The sequence below is a fragment of the Chelonia mydas genome, chromosome 7 (assembly GCF_015237465.2).
Source record: "Chelonia mydas isolate rCheMyd1 chromosome 7, rCheMyd1.pri.v2, whole genome shotgun sequence".
NCBI classification, from domain to species: domain Eukaryota; kingdom Metazoa; phylum Chordata; order Testudines; family Cheloniidae; genus Chelonia; species Chelonia mydas.
Window position 1 is genome coordinate 53,998,933 of NC_057853.1, and position 11,331 is coordinate 54,010,263.

Sequence of the window (11,331 nt, forward strand, 5' to 3'; positions counted from 1 at the left end):
ATTAGGCCCTGTGATGGTGTCCCCTGAATAGATATGTGTGCACAGTTGGCAACGGGCTTTGTTACAAGGATAGGTTCCTGGGTTAGTGGTTCTGTTGTGTGGTATGTGGTTGCTGGTGAGTATTCGCTTCAGGTTGGGGGGCTGTCTGTAGGCAAGGACTGGCCTGTCTCCCAAAATCTGTGAGAGTGTTGGGTCATCCTTCAGGATAGGTTGTAGATCCTTGATAATGCGTTGGAGGGGTTTTAGTTGGGGGTTGAAGGTGACGGCTAGTGGCGTTCTGTTATTTTCTTTGTTAGGCCTGTCCTGTAGTAGTGATCAGAAGTAGTGTAGTAGTGACCAGAAGTCACCTACTACAGGACAGGCCTAACAAAGAAAATAACAGAATGCCATTAGCTGTCACCTTCAGCCCCCAACTAAAACCCCTCCAACGCATTATCAAGGATCTACAACCTGTCCTGAAGGATGACCCAACACTCTCACAGATCTTGGGAGACAGGCCAGTCCTTGCCTACAGACAGCCCCCCAATCTGAAGCAAATACTCACCAGCAACCACATACCACACAACAGAACCACTAACCCAGGAACCTATCCTTGTAACAAAGCCCGTTGCCAACTGTGCACACATATCTATTCAGGGGACACCATCACAGGGCCTAATAACATCAGCCACACTATCAGAGGCTCGTTCACCTGCACATCTACCAATGTGATATATGCCATCATGTGCCAGCAATGCCCCTCTGCCATGTACATTGGTCAAACTGGACAGTCTTTACGTAAAAGAATAAATGGACACAAATCAGATGTCAAGAATTATAACATTCATAAACAAGTCGGAGAACACTTCAATCTCTCTGGTCACGCGATTACAGACATGAAAGTCGCTATTTTACAACAAAAAAAACTTCAAATCCAGACTCCAGCGAGAGACTGCTGAATTGGAATTCATTTGCAAATTGGATACAATTAACTTAGCCACTCCCAGTCTCTATTCAAGCCTAAGTCATTATGCAAGGTAACCTATTTCCCCTTGTTTTTTTCCTACCCCCCCCCCGACCCGTTCCTCAGACGTTCTTGTTAAACTCTGGATTTGTGCTGGAAATGGCCCACCTTGATTATCATACACATTGTAAGGAGAGTGATCACTTTAGATAAGCTACTACCAGCAGGAGAGTGGGGTGGGGGGAGAAAAACCTTTTGTAGTGATAAACACCCATTTTTTCATGGTTTGTGTGTATAAAAACATCTTCTGTATTTTCCACAGTATGCATCTGATGAAGTGAGCTGTAGCTCACGAAAGCTTATGCTCAAATAAATTGGTTAGTCTCTAAGGTGCCACAAGTACTCCTTTTCTTGTTAGGGAAAGGAAGCCAAGTACCTAGACAAAAACATAGTAATGTTATGAGTCTGAGTTGGTAGCACTCCATACTCACTTTGTCCAGAGGTGACTATGTCAGGTACAATGCAGCCATGGGCTGGGCCAGTGGTACTGATAAGAGGTTAGGCTTCAATCCACAATGAATTGTGCATTGGTCAGCACCCACTGATTCTGCTCACATGCTGCTGCTGGTTAGACCAGGCCTCTGGTTCAGTGGAATGGTTCACATGTGTAAGTCTTTGCGGGATCAGAGCCTTAATCTGAAATGGGTTTGAGCAACACTGTCTTTTCGTTTTGATTTGTTCATGAGCTTCTCTCAAAAGTTCCTAGTTGTCCATATAAGTGTTATTAGTTTATGCCAAAATTGCTTTCCTTTAATAGTGAATCTCACAAATGGATAGAAATGCCTTAGACCTAGTTTATGCTACAAAGTTTTGCTGGAATAGCTCATATCAATTTGGTGTGTGAAATAAACTATCCCAGCAAGAGCGCTTTTATGCCTGTATAAGTGCACGTGCACTAGGGCTTTTGTTGCATAGAAATATTGCACTCACAAAAATCACACACCAAACTGACATTGCAGTGCTGGCAAAGTGACTAGTATAAACCTGGCCTTAGATTCTCATTTGACAAATATAGCAAAGGGAACGAAATTAGGTGTCAACCCTTTTGTTTCTGCCCATTCTGTTGCTCAAGGACGCAACATACACACTCTTGCAACTTGAGAGAATTGCATTTTCAGTTTGTGCCTACCCATCAAAAACCTACTCTCAAGAAGTAAAATCTCACATCTAAAAATATTATTTAATCAACTATTGTTATTATAATATTGATTTAAAAGCTAATACATGAAAAGGGCATGGATGTGATATTTCTCTCTGGATGTCATCATCTGCTATATGTTAATGAGAATTTATTACAGATATTATCTTTCGAATACAGGGCAGCATCTTATTGGAAAAATAGATCAATACTAAATAAGATCAATTCTGCAGTTGGCTCTGTTATGCAGATTGCCTTTTCTGTATCAGTATCAATATTATTAAAGTTAATACAGGAATGTAATTGTCTTATCTTGGTAGAGCCAGGAAAATATGAACAGCTGAAAAAGTATGTTAATTTACTGATGTTATTTTTCAAATATAGGCCATATATTATTGTAGATAAGATCGATATTAACATTAACAGATTCTACAGTTTACTTCATTATGTAAACTCGGTGGTAGTTGAACTCATTTTCCTTCAGTTATTCACATCAGCCATAACGGGTAATGTCTCTATAACGATCTACATTATAAACCTTTGCAGATCAAAACTTATCACAGATAATTTGTCATAAAACTCATTTGTTCTAATAACAACATTAATTATAAACCTACTAATTTAATGAAAAGGAGTACTTGTGGCACCTTAGAGACTAACAAATTTATTCGAGCATAAACTTTCGTGAGCTACAGCTCAGACAGCGATAAACTGCGTAGATGTATCTGAAATACAGTGCAAGTGTGTGGATGGGGGTGGGGAGGTTGAAATTTGAACCTATGTAAATTTTTTCTAAAATGTCTTGTCTTGTTTAGATGTTGGTAGCTGAGCCCTGCCAAGTCCTTTGTAGTTAACCAACAAGCATGCAGTGAAGTTCCTAAGTCAATTTGGCACAGATCCAGAAAGGTATTTAGGCTCCTAGCTTCCATTTGTCTCAATGGAAGTTAGGAGTCTAAATATCTTTGGATTCTGGACCTAAATTATTTAGTATAGTTGTTAATTTAGGGCCCAATCCTGCACCACTGAAGTCAGCTGAAGTTTTGCCATTAACTTCAGTGTGAGCAGGATCAAAGCGTATGTCCCAGTTCTGAAAACGCTAAGGCCCAGATCCTCAGAGGTAGTTAGAAGCCTTACTCCCACTGAAATCATTGGGAACTAGGCACCTAAATACCTTAAAGGATTCTTTACTTTAAGTATACGTGAGTAATTGCATTGATTTAAGAGGGACTATGACAGGCTGAGAATATCCTGCATAAACCTTACGGAATTAAGATAAATTCTCTTGAATGAAGTTAAACCTCATTGAATTAGGTTTAATATCTTTGGGGTCCATTGCATTAAAATTGCAATTGTGTATCAATAACTCCTCTAGGAGGAGGGGGATGCTAATGTAATTCTCCAGTTATCCTCTTTTGAAGCAGGAGAGGTTTGCATAAACTAGTTCAAACTGGATTCTCCAGGGAACAACGCACAAAGAAAGAATTTTTAGATAAGTAGCCTGGCTTTAAAGGGGCTCAAGGCCTTCTGCCAGGTCTAGCAAATGGACAGGAATCCTGGTCCACACCCGAGAGATGGGTTGGAAGGACTGGTCCTATTGAGGCCCCATAAGACTGTGAGCTTGTTCTGAGCTGAAGCTACGATGGAGATGGAAGGCCTGCTCATGCCAGACTCTGTGTTAGGATTGGGGTGATCTTTGGTAAGCTTGCATGTAGGTTCTTTTATTGTTTTTAATATGTTTTCTCAGTAGTGCTTTTACCTTAAGAATAGAGTAAGCTTACATAGGAAGAACTGTGTGGTAATTTATAACTGGGCAGTCACACTGTTATCAGTCTCGGAAGAGAAACCAAGCAGGTCTGTTCAGACAGACTCTTTTTGCTGAGAAGAACACTGTGAAGGCAGGGAACTGTTTGGCCTTAAAATACCCTGGTGTCATTGGACCTTAGTGGGTCACAGTTGAGGATGCCAAATGTAGGACAGACCACTGAGAAATAGGGCAGATTACAAGATGGTATATTCCTGGGGAACAAGGCTGGAAGCTGGGGGGATTTGGCTGGTGCCTTTTTCTGTGTGATTCATGAGTGGCTCTGGGAGCATTCATGCAATCTAGCTGGGTGTGGGGCTTCACATGCGATTGTGCTGAGGGATAACAGCACCTGGAAGAGTTTGCTGCTTGTCACTAGCAAAGCATTGTGAGAGACAGCCCAGGCTGGAGAGTTAAGGGTACACAGTGGTCCCACAATCCCAGGCTGCACCCCAGGGATCCCGTCACAAGATCATATACATACAATTGATTTTCAGTGTTCATAGATCAGCATCACAGCAGTCATGGAATAAATTGCTAGCTCACAAACAGATTGGGATTCATCAGTCCTTGTTCAAAGCTGTCTTCTTAGAAATCCAGTCCAGAGAAATAAGCAGTAAATGAAGACAAAATGGAGATCTCTCAGGGGTCCTTTGACATCCTCTGCCGTGTGCATGGAATTTTACTGTCCCAAACAAAGCCCACAGCCCAGATGCATGGAAAATTAGTGGCCCAAGATGGAATCCAGGGTCACATGATCATATCACATGCCCTTACATGCTTTGATGACCCACAGGACTAGCTGTTATCCATATTCTTTCTGAGGCCATCCACAGGAAAGGCTTACTGGGCAGGATGAACTTCTTCTATGGCCCATTGTGAGCTGAGTGTCCTTAATGGGCCATCAACACATAGCTATCTGACCCTAATGTAAATTCTGGGGGCTGGGGAGGGTTGTTACAACATATGCATAACATACCAGTACATGGCCAATATTCATAACTTCAGAAACAAAGACGATACATGTTTATAAACAGGATAATCATAGTTAGCTACTCATAATTTTTCCATTGATGCCTGACATGATATACTTTGTACAAGATATGTTGCAATTTTATAACAGTGGTGATATCAATGATATAAATGATCATATTCAATCATACAGCATCACACCTGGTCAGGAGCGAGAGAGAGAGATTCAGGTCACGACCCAAGAGAGGCGATGGCTTGGCAGCCAGAAGCCTAAGGGTAGGTGCCTTTGCTGAACTATAGAGGAAACTGTGACAGGGACTACTCACGTGATTAAAGTTAAGCATATGCATCAGGACTGTCAAATGATTAAAAAATTAATTGTGATTAATCATACTGTTAATAATAGAATACAATTTATTTAAATATTTGTTGATGTTTTCTAAGTTTTCAAATATATTGATTTCAATTACAATACAGAATACAAAGTGTAGAGTGCTCACTTTATTTTTTATTACAAATATTTGCACTGTAAAAAAACAAAAGAAATAGTATTTTTCAATTCACTTAATACAAGTACTGTAGTGTAATCTCTTTATTATGAAAGTTGAACTTCTGAATGTAGAATTATGTACAAAAATAACTGCATTAAAAATAAAGCAATGTAAAATTTTAGATCCTGCAAGTCCACTCAGTCCTACTTCTTGTTCAGCCAATCGCTCACACAAACAAGTTTGTTTACATTTGTAGGAGATAATGCTGCCCACTTCTTGTGTACAATGTCACCTGAAAGTGAGAACAGGCGTTCTCATGGCACTGTTGTAGCAGACATCACAAGATATTTATGTGCCAGATGTGCTAAAGATTCATATGTCCCTTCATGCTTCAACCACCATTCCAGGGGACATGCGTCCATGCTGATGACGGGCTCTGCTCGACAACAATCCAAAGCAGTGCAGACTGATGCATGTTCATTTTCATTATCTGAGTAAGATGCCACCAGCAGAAAGTTGATTTTCTCTTTTGGTGGTTCGGGTTCTGTAGTTACAGCATCGGAATGTTGCTCTTTTAGGACTTCTGAAAGCATGCTCCACACCTTGTCCCTTTCCAGTTTTGGAAGGCACTTCCAATTCTTAAACCTTGGGTCGAGTGCTGTAGCTATCTTTAGAAATCTCACATTGGTACCTTCTTTGCGTTTTGTCAAATCTGCAGTGAAAGTGTTCTTAAAATGAACAACATGTGCTGGGTCATCATCTGAGACTGCTGTAACTTGAAATATATGGCAGAATTCAGGTAAAACAGAGCAAGGGACATACAATGCTCCTCCAAGGAGTTTAGTCACAAATTTAATTAATGCATTCTTTTTTTAACAAGCATCATCAGCATGGAATCATGTCCTCTGGAATGGTGGCCGAAGCATGAAGGGGCATATGAATGTTTAGCACAGGGGTCGGCAACCTATGGCACACGTGCCAAAGACAGCACGCAAGCTGATTTTTAATGGCACGCTGTGGCCTGCCGGGTCCCCACTCAGCCCCCTGCGAACCCAGGCCAGGACCTCGGCAGGCAGTAGTGTGCCATTAAAAATCCTGCCTGCCCTGGCCTGCTGTTCTCCACCCCCCCATGGGGGCAGGGTGAAGAAGCTTGTGCAAGCTCCCTCCTCCCCTGCCTCTTCCCCCAGTGTGCTGGGTTCCTGCCCCTCCTCCTCTCCCTCCCTGCTGCCGATCAGCTGATGGCCCTAGCTAGGGAGGGGGAGAAGCAGAGCCGCAGGGGGCTCGCTGCTACTGGGAGGAGGCGGAGAAGAGGTGGGGACGGGGCCTTGGGGAAGGGGGGGTAGAATCAGGGCATATCCCCTCCACCCCCACGACCCCAGCCCTCTGCCCTGACCCCTCACCCCCCGACATACTCCCAGCCCTCTGCCCTGACTCCTGCACCCCCCTCACACACCCCCAGCCCTCCGCCCTGACCCCTGCACCCCCCCCCACACTCCCAGCCCTCTGCCCTGACCTCTGCATCCCCATCACACACACACACCCAGCCCTCTGCCCTGACCCCTGCACCCTCTCACACCCCTGTGTCCTGACCCTTGCACCCCCCCACGACCCCAGCCCTGCCTCCAGCACTCCCCACACATACCTAGCCCCCCCACACCCCATGCCCTGACTCCTGCACCCCCCTCACATGCCCCCAGCCCTCTGCCCTGACTCCTGCACCCTCCTCACACACATGCAGCCCCCTGCCCTGACTCCTGCATCCCCCACACCCCATGCCTTGACTCTTGCACCCCCCACATTCCCACCCCCAGCCTGAGAACCAAACGGGAGCTCCTGTAAACCCCTGTAAACCCCCCCCCGCAAATTACCACCCGAACCTCTCGCACCAAATGGGAGCTGCCCAGGTAAGTACTCCACACCCAAACCTCCTGCCCCAACCCTGAGCCCCCTTCCTCATTCTAGCTCCTGGCCAGACCCTGCACCCTAACCCCCAGCCTGCTCCTTCACCCCCAGCCCTGTGCTCAGTGCACTCCCACCCTCCGCTCAGTGCAGAGAGAGAGGAAGAGAATGGGCTAGAACTAGGGAGAAGATAGGTACCCACTCTATGTGGGCAGGGCCGGGATCCCAGACCGGCAGCGGGCTGAGAGGGGCCGGCAGTTGGGACTCTGGCTGGCAGGAGCCAGCGGATGGAATCCCAGACCAGCAGGGGGCTGAGCCGCTCAGCCCACTGCCAGTGTGGGGTCCCAGCTGCCGGCCCCACTCAGCCCACTGCTGGTCTGGGGTTCTGGCTTTTGGCCCCTTACCAGCTGGGGTCCCGGCTGCAGGCCCCGCTCAGCCTGCTGCCAGCCTAGGTGAACGGAACCCCAGACTGGCAGCGGGCTGAGCGGGCCAGCGGCGTAAAATCAGCATTTTAATTTAATTTTAAATGAAGCTTCTTAAACATTTTGAAAACCTTGTTTACTTTACATACGACAATAGTTCAGTTATATAATATATAGACTTATAGAGAGAGACCTTCTAAAAAACATTAAAATGTATTACTGGCATGCAAAACCTTAAATTAAAGTGAATAAATGAAGACTCGGCACGCCACTTCTGAAAGGTTGCTGACCCCTGGCTTAGCATATCTGGCACGTAAATACCTTGCAATGCTGGCTACAAAAGTGCTACACAAATGCCTGCTTTCACTTTCTGGTGATGTAAATAAGAAGAGGGCAGTATAAATGTAAACAAATGTATTTGTTTTTTTACAAACCTGTAAATGTAAACAAACTTATTTGTCTTAGAACTTGTCTATACGGGCGTTTTACAGCGCTGCAACTTTCTCGCTCAGGGGTATGAAAAAACACACCCCTGAGTGCTGCAAGTTTCAGTGCTGTAAAGTGCCAGTGTAGACAGAGCACCGCCCCTCACGGAGGGGGGTTTTTTTAGAGCGCTGGGAGAGCTCTCTCCCAGCACTATGCCACGACTACACAAGCCACGTTAAAGTGACATGCAACATTTTAATCCAGTGAAACCTGTGCGTGGAGCCATCCTATCCAGCCCAAAGAAACCTCAGCCCTAGGCCCTAGTTCTGCTGTTGACCCCTATTCAGTAAAGCACTCAAGTATGTGTTTAATTTGACTTCGGTGGTATTGAAGCATGCACTTTGTAGAACATGGACAGAGTTATGTCCTTGAAGGTTTTGTACCCACTTCCTGAAGGTATTCCCACCCAGTTCCCACAGAAATCAATAGGAGTTTAATACTCGCTGGAAGGTGAATTTGAAAGAGACAGGGGAGACTTTGCTTCACTCTGGACTCGTGCCCGCAATGCTATGTGACGACTGGAGAAGTGTATCGGCTGCCACTAGATGTGGTGCGAGGAAAGCCAGGAGTTGGGAGTCCTGGTGTCACAGGTGAAGAATACAAATCACACTATCATCATTACAAGAGCTAGAACCATGCTGGAAAGGACTCTGAAGGATGCCATCCGCTGCCAATATGTGGAAAACCTGAAACGGAAGCCAGACCAGGAAAGGCGTTCGAGGTGACATGCAAGGGGGATGCCAGCAGCCACTTCCTCCCCGGGGGCAGCTTCACCCGATTTGCCGACTGGAGGTTCATCCACAGGGCCCAGCTCAACTGCATCCCACTGAACGGAGCCGTCTGCTACGGGAATCGGGACAAGTGATGCAGGAAGTGTGGCTACGTCAACGAGACACTACCCCATGTCCTGTGTAGCTGCAAGCCCCACTCAAGAGGTTGGCAGCTGCGACACAATGCCATCCAAGATCACTTGGCCAGAGCCGTCCCGCCCCCCGTGGGGAAGGTTGCTGTAAACTCCACCATCTCCGGAACTGACAGCCAACTGTGACTGGACATCGTCATCACCAACGAGGACCGGAAGAAGATCATCATGGTGGACGTCACAGTGTCCTTCGAGAACAGGACCCCGGCCTTCCATGATGCCCAAGCTTGAAAGGTAGAGAAATATGCCCCTCTGGCCGAAACCTTGAGAGCTAAGGGTTACCAGTCCAGACACACTCACTGATCGTTGGAGCCGTAGGCACATGGGACCCCAGGAACAAGTGACTACTGAGAGAATGTGGAATCGGTCAATGCTACGCTCGGCTGATGCGGCAACTTATGGTGTCGGACAGCATCAGGTGGTCGAGGGACACCTACATAGAACACATCACTGGACATCGGCAATACTAGGAGGGATGAGCTGGAGTGCTGATGAAAGTCACAGTCTGGAAAGTAACAAATACTTTCCTCATGGATTGTATTTTCTAAATGGACAACCAACCCAGTGGCAGATTTAGAGTTAGTGGGGCCCTGTGTCCAGCTTCATTTTTGCACCCCCCCCCCCGGCCCTCCTCCCAGGACCCAGCCAAAAAAAAGAACATTCTCTTATCTCCCCTCCACCCCATTTTTCATTATTTTTTTCTTCATCCTCCTCCTATATGATAAGTAATAGGAAGTAAATGAAAATAAAGTGAGGTACCTTGATTGGGGCAGGGACTTGGGGTGCAGGAGGGGGTGTGGACTCTGGGAGGGTGTTTGGGTGCTGGGTGCGAGCTCTGGGCTGGGACGGGGTTGGGAGAGGCTAAGGACTCTGGGAGGAAGTTTGGGTGCAGGGTGTGGGCTATGGGCTAGGGCAGGAGGTTGGGGTGTGGGAGGGGTCAGGGGGCGGCACTTACCTTGGGGGCATGGCTCCCAAAGCGACCGGCACACCCCTCTGGTAGTGGCTCCTAGATGGGGGAGGGCAGGGGATCTCTGCACGCCACTGCCTGCAAGCACCGCCCCAGCAGCTCCTATTGGCTGCAGTTCCCAGCCAGTGGGAGCTGCAGAGTCAGGGCGGTGGCAACACATGGAGAGACACACACACACAGACCCCCGGGGGCTGCAGGGACATGCCGGCCACTTCCAGGAGCGGCGCAGAGGGAGGGAGGCAAAGCGAGCTGGGAGCCGCCTTAGCCCTGCTGCTGGCATGTCTCTGCACACTGCTTGTGAGGATGGGGACAGCAGGTCTCCTGCTGCGCCGCCGGCTGGGACTCGGGGGCAGGTTGTCAGATGAGATTTGTCCTGCGTTTTGGGGGCCCCACTGTCATTGGGGGCCCAGTGCCACTGCGCTGTTTGTTTCATGGTAAATCTGCCTCTGAACCAACCTAATTCTCAACTACTGAGCAGACAATCTCCACGCATTGATATATTTTGCTTTCCACAACCAAATTTCCGTACATCTTTTCATGACTGATGTACCAGAGTATTCAGATGCTGATATCTAAACTGTATTGTTAATCTATTCACCTAAATTTGGGTTATTGCTGATTATGTACTCTAGGTATCATGAAAGCAGCAAAGAGTCCTGTGGCACCTTATAGACTAACAGACGTATTGGAGCATAAGCTTTCGTGGGTGAATACCCACTTCTTGCATCTGAAGAAGTGGGTATTCACGCACGAAAGCTTATGCTCCAATACGTCTGTTAGTCTATAAGGTGCCACAGGACTATTTGCCGCTTTCTCAGATCCAGACTAACATGGCTACCCCTCTGATTCTAGGTATCATATGACTTTTAAAAATTAACTTTGTATTTGTGGATAATCTAAGCACCATACCCAGATGTACAGACACTCTTTTCCCAACCTGTGTATTATATATATTTTTTAACATTAGCTTTAATAAAATTTTAAAATATCCTTGAGGATCTGGGCCTTCCTCAACTGGGGCCTTACATTATTGAATACAATCCTGAGGTTCCCAGTCCTCTCCCTGTTACTATCTCATTTTGTACCGCTGGGGGCGCTGTAGCCTTTCCCCAGGGCAATTCTCCCACCCGTGCTGCTGGGGGCGCCGCTCCCACTTCGGAGCCCCCCGGGCTTCTCCTCTCTATGGCTTTCCTTCTGTTTCCGGCGTCACTATGGAGGTGAAGTCGGGTA